The 6,200-nt window shown below is 39.5% G+C and overlaps 1 pseudogene; it reads right to left on the reverse strand.

Moving 5' to 3' along the window:
• Window positions 1-274: 274 nt before the first annotated feature.
• Window positions 275-5,494, reverse strand: LOC131899900 (small ribosomal subunit protein uS2-like; annotated as a pseudogene).
• Between the last annotated feature and the right edge of the window lie 706 nt (window positions 5,495-6,200).

Below are 6,200 nucleotides of genomic sequence, written 5' to 3' on the forward strand. Positions count from 1 at the left end.
AAGTGTTAGTCAGCGGTTGTTCTGTTGATGCCCAGTCACAACAAATGCTCACCCTGGACAATGCTGTTGACCTAGAATTAATCGAAGAATTAAGATAGAATTGAATTCTTCCTTAAGAGTGTTTGTAGACAAACTAATAGCTTGGTGTTCTGGTTATATTCTAAAATATAAGGATTTTTTTGTTTTTGTTTTTCTTTTTGTTTTCTTTTCAGCTTTTAGGAACTTTATTTACCTTCCACCTTTCCCCCCTTTGCTCAGTTGTCTGCAGAGCAGCTCAGGACCACTCAGTGGCTCCAACCCCCTCAGCGGCCTGCCCAGGGGAGCTGCTGACCAGTCCTCAGTGGCTGGCTGGGCACTCAAGTCTTCAGCAGGGAACTGCTAGATGGGTACAGAGGGCACGTGCACATGCTGAGTGAGACCAGTCTGCCACCTCTGGCTGAGCAGCAGTGACCTCAGGAGCCCTGAAATTCCTCCTTGGCCCAGCCTTCTCAGCAGCAGCCTGCTCCTCCTTCTCAGCCTCCTCAGGGTCTCTGTAGAAATAAAGATCAGGCACGCAGAGTACTTCCTGAGCCAGCATCCACTACATCAGGCCCACTGAGTGAGCTCCCTTGTTGTTGTGTGGATGGCAATGTCCACGTGTCACAGAGGAGAGTCTGTGTTACACAGCGCAATGTTGGACAGTTGACGTAGATGCCTCTGAGAGACTGGGGGCCAATCCTGGTATCAGTCACCACTAGAAGCCATGGCTTCCTGAAGGCTGCTTGGGTCTGGTTAGCGAATGTCCTGGGCACAAAGTGGCCAACAATTGCAGTGGCTCCAGTGGCAGCGGCAAACTTCGGCCGGGCTCGCTTCACGCCTGAAGAGCACCTGGGAGAAGCTGTTGCTTGCAGCTTTGACTATTGCTGCCAGGTCCTCTCCAGATTTATGATGTAGATGCCATCACTTTTCCTTTTGTAGATGTACTGCTCCTCTGAAAGTCGAAGTTGGTGCCACGTAAGTGGGTTCCTGTGGCAAGGAACTTGAGGACATCCTCCTCCTTCATCCGCAGGACATCAAGGGCTCTCTAGCCATTGTGTAAGTTTCCCCTTAAGTTACCATGGGAATCAAAAACAACGCCATATAGATCCATCCCTGGGCAGTGTGGAGAGCTCTAAAACATAGTTTTGCATGCTATTTTTCTCTTCAGGGGAATAGAATAATCCAGAAAGAACTGTTGATTGAATCCTGATAATAACCAGGTATTATCAGATAAGTGATGGTGGGGCTATACTACATTGTACATCATCACTCCTTCAGTATCCCACTAGATCAGAATGTGTCCCTAATCTGGTGTTGCCATATTTTTATAGGTGTTCTCTTTGGCCTTTATCAGTAAACAGGTAAAAGATTGTATCATATGTGATTCGTTGATACTTATTTTAAAATGTACCTTGGATGAATATTTTGGAAACCATTTTATTTTCCCCTCTTTTGGAGTTTATGTGGTTCAAATAATATCTCCTTTACTGTTTCTCATTAAGCATCAGTTTCATAACTTTGAGGACTGGTGGTGTGTATTTAATATTTAAAGTGGTACGGGCTTAAGTGAGTGCCAAAATAACTTTCTAGTGCCTATAACTGTAATGTTTACAGTGGAACTTTGGGTAGTAGTCCCTCAGGATATTAAGAAATCTATTTTAAGGTTTTGCAGTAGGTCTGCAAATTTCCAGATAGGATAACTGGGTCTTGAAATGATGCAGTCTCCTTGGGAATTTTTAGTTGTATTGGTAGAAAGAGGCTTGCACAACATATATTTTCCAAAATGTGTTTTTCAAAGACAGGCCAAGACATCGGAGCGAGACAATGAATGCCTAGTAGAACATAGCTGGGATCCAGGTAAGTACTCTGCATATACATAAGAAGTGCTGATGGTGTACCTTTCCTTTCTTGGCACTATGCTTTTGTTGCTACTGCTCAGGTAAGAAATGATGGAGCCCTCAGCAGTTGTGACACTGTATGACTATGATAGCATACTCTTTTATGTAATAGAAAAAGTTCATATTGAACTTTAATGTCAGGGGGATGGTTATATACTAGTGTGCTGTTGTTATGGAACTCCAAGCCTATTAGCTTCCCTGAAAATATTGCAAAGCTTGAATTTATCTACTGTCTATGTAGAGTTAAAGTGTCTCAATAATTATGGGCAAGGGCATGGGCTTGTGTTCTATAGAACTGTAACCTAAAACACATTTTCATGGCTTTTGTTTTTCATATCCTCTTTAAGCAAGTTCAATGACAACTGAAAATATCAATAGCAGAGCTTATTAGTAGCCAGGTAAGTGGCACAGAGCAGACCTTCTGATCTTCAATATCCAGGCAGATGAAGTATTGTGTAACCCAGTGTTGCCTTGTTTTTGTAGGTATCCCATGAGACTCTTGACTAGTATTCAGGTATGTAATAACACTACATTCACCCACTAGAGGTATATTTATTTTTAGTTATATCTTTGGTGAGTGTTTTTAGCATTCTTATATTCCCCCTCACACACAACTTTTTTGCATGTATGCATTTGTTACTTCGGAGGTTATCTTTAAGACAGTTTATTACTCTGTAGTACAAACTGGCCTGGAATTCATTGTGTAGACCAGGCTTGACTCAAACTTGTGGCAGTTTCCAGCTTCCTAAATGCTGGGATTGCAGGCATGAGCCATCATGCCTGGCCATGTGTGTGCATTTAAAATAGAAACATGTCTCTAATATGATTAGTAATTGTCAGATTTTATCATGTCCTTGTTAACACATAATACATATTTAGTAACATAAGTGAGGCATAAACAGGGGACAGATATTGTTACTGTGGGATATTGACCTGTAGTTTTACAGTTATCCTCTGAAGAAAATAAATGTTCTCTTACATGTCTTTGTCTTTGAAATTTTATGATCATGCAGGCATTGTAGATGACTACTTAAAGATATACTGGCCTTAGGAATTTTCATATATATGTATATATAGAGGGGGATATGGAACTGGTTTTTTTGATATTATTCTCAGTTATGTCAAGACATTAGAGTGAGCTACAAATATCACCAAGTAGACCATTGCTGATATCCAAATAAGTGCTGATGTGTGTGTGCCTAAATCGAATCTGAATACAACTAATTATCAAATACATAAGTAGGCAATGATGGTGTCTCTAATCCTTTTTATGTCCTTCTTATCAGGTGTTCAAATAAGAAAATTTGGATTCAAGTAACATAGGCTATCCACAGAAACCAGTAAGATACAGAAAGACCATTCAAGGTGGGGCTTGAGAGGGGCATAACAGGACACAGGTGATACGAAGTGAGAAATGGAATAACAGAGAATGGACTCCAACTGGGAAGGGAAAAGGGAGATCAATAAGAGAAGGAGGAAGTGGGGACAGATATCCGGATTGTGTGATAGTCTCAAGGAGTCATCACAATTGCCTAAAATTATACACAATTTGTATGTTACATATATATCACAACTATGCATGTACATACATACATGTGTATGTATATGTCATATATATGTGCATATACATGCATACATACATATATACATATATGTATATATGTATAAAATCTTAAAGGAAGTTAAACCACTTGAGCTGACAGTGCTCCCTACAGGAACCATAGACTAACAAAAATTCCAATACCAGGTACGAGAAACCTCTCAAATGGTTAGTCACAGTAATCCAAGTGACTCTCAAAGCAATGTAGATTATTGCCTGCCATGGTAGTGCATGCCTTTAACTCGAGCAGGGGCAGGAAGATTTCTGTGAGTTTGAAGCCATATATACATTTTTTTCAATTCATTGTAGCCCTTGGTTGCCTCTCTGGGATTAAGGGCAGGCTATTGCTAAAGACTCCATAAACTTAAGACACACAATTTAGATGTCTTGAACCTAAAAGTCTGCAGTCCACCTTCCATGGTTCCAGAAAACACTACTCAAGCAAGCTGTCGAGGGAAGGATGGAATTAAACAGCTCTACCTAGCTGCAAAATGTATGAACCACAATAATGGCCCTCATGACTAGATATGTGTAAAAGTACAGTAAGTGGTACTCACATGCTAGTGGCAACCAACAGCTGTCTACTTGGACTTAAGGTCCACTCAATAGGAGGAAATCATGCCTGGTACTGGAAACCTAACCATCTTCCCAGAGCTGGTGAGACCATGGACCTTAGAAAAGAATCTACTACTACTAATTGCTAGACCAGCACAATTTCTTACTATATTTTAAATATTATCCTTATACTCATAGATAAATGTAACTACCACCCCTCATCAATGAAGCCTCTCTTTACAGTAAATAGAGACCATCATAGAAAACCACAACTGGAAACAGTGCAGAGATTAACAAATTGAGGGGAGTCCAACTGCAAAGGATACATCTACATCTCAGATCCTGCATCAGTGGCTCAGGAGACAACGTGGAAGAGAGGGGAAGAAAGATTTGACTCACAATACCAGGAAGTCTGCGCTAAAACAGTGTCTTCTAGTAATGGATGCATAAATAAAACTATAACAGTGACAATATTGATGGACATGCTAATGTGGAAGGAAAAGACGTTTGTAAGGTTGCACCCCAGACAGAGATCTACAGGCAACTAATAATTACTGAGAGAAGGAGAATTAGTGTCTCCCAGAGGTGAGCCCCTTATTGGTTGTCCAATATAAAGTGCTCAGACTTGAAACCATATGCATACCAGCCACAAAAGCAGACTCACCATGTATGTGGTGTGTGTGTGTGTGTGTATCTATCTGTGACACACACACACACACACACACACACACACACACACACACACCAGTAATAAAGAAAAAAGATTATCAACTTGAGAGTGGGATGAGAGCATAGGAGGGCTTAGAGAAAGGGTAACTGGGAAGGAGCTGGAAGGAAGAAAAGGGGGGGAATAATATAATTCTATTTCAATAAAAACATTTTTTGAAAAGGAGAGAAATGATAGAACTCTCAACAATCTTGTTGATTACATTTTTATATTGTGCAAAGATTTGTGTTGAATCTGTGAGTGTTGAGGCATTGATTGCATTCTGGTTCATTGTCATTTTATGAACCTATCAAGCCATCGATAAGCATAGTATAATGAACAGATCTCCAATCAAGGAAGAATAGACTCTCCTCAAGTTAATCTAGCTCTTCAGATAAATTTGGAGTATCCATTAGCCATGATGGTGGGGCAAGGTAATAAATGTGTGTCCTGACAGAGTAAGCTATGTTCTCAGATAAAATTTGTATCATTTGTTTCAAATTCCCTTCAAGAAAACATCATTTTCCAAAAAAGATTATTGTTAGGTCTTACCAATAACCCAGTGAGTATGTTATTAATCATAACATACTGTAGACTATCTGATCTTCAATATACGTACAAAGAGAATGTATTGAAATGGTGTTTATCTGTTCTTTTTGTAGTAATCCTGTGAAGGACTTGACTAGGTCACAAGTAGAAGATGGTACCTCCACTCATTACAGATCTTCTTACTTTCAAATATACATCTCATAAGCTCTTCTAGCTGATCTTGTATTTAGTCCTCTTTTGGTATGAATGCCATAAGAACACACATAGTTCCTTAGTGTTACTGGAAGACATCAGATTTTATATCCTTGCTTATAGATAATGTATATCATCCACATTTAATTAAATTGTGTTCCAAGATATTTGTATAGTGACCATCACTGTGGTATCAACCATGGAATTTCTTCAGGTATCTTCTCAAAATAATAAGTTTTTTGTCCATAGAGATCTGGGACTATGCAGGTAGTGGAGTGACTTAGCCTGAGGATTTGGTAGATATACAGATAGAATAAGACATGGATAAATAGGTTTGTCACAGAATATTTTTCAGAGTCCAGTTAGGATATTACAGTTGGGCAATAAAGGTCAAATAGTACATTGGCTAAGTGCATATAAGTACAGATGTGGTATGTAATCTTCATATACATAGACATATGATAAGGGTAGTTTAACCCTTCCCTCTTCTTTTTTGAGACAGAATCTCACTATGCAGGCCAGGCTGATCTGGAACTTGTAATGTAGCCTAGGATGAACTCTAGGTTGTGATCATCTTGCCTACTTCAGGATCTTGGTTGTTGACAGAAAGTGGACAAGAATCTAGGTAAAGCAACTTGTATCCTGAAGCATATTTTTTTCTTTTTCCTTTGGTTCCTCTTAA

This window comes from Peromyscus eremicus, chromosome X (assembly GCF_949786415.1).
Source record: "Peromyscus eremicus chromosome X, PerEre_H2_v1, whole genome shotgun sequence".
Taxonomy (NCBI): Eukaryota; Metazoa; Chordata; class Mammalia; order Rodentia; family Cricetidae; genus Peromyscus; species Peromyscus eremicus.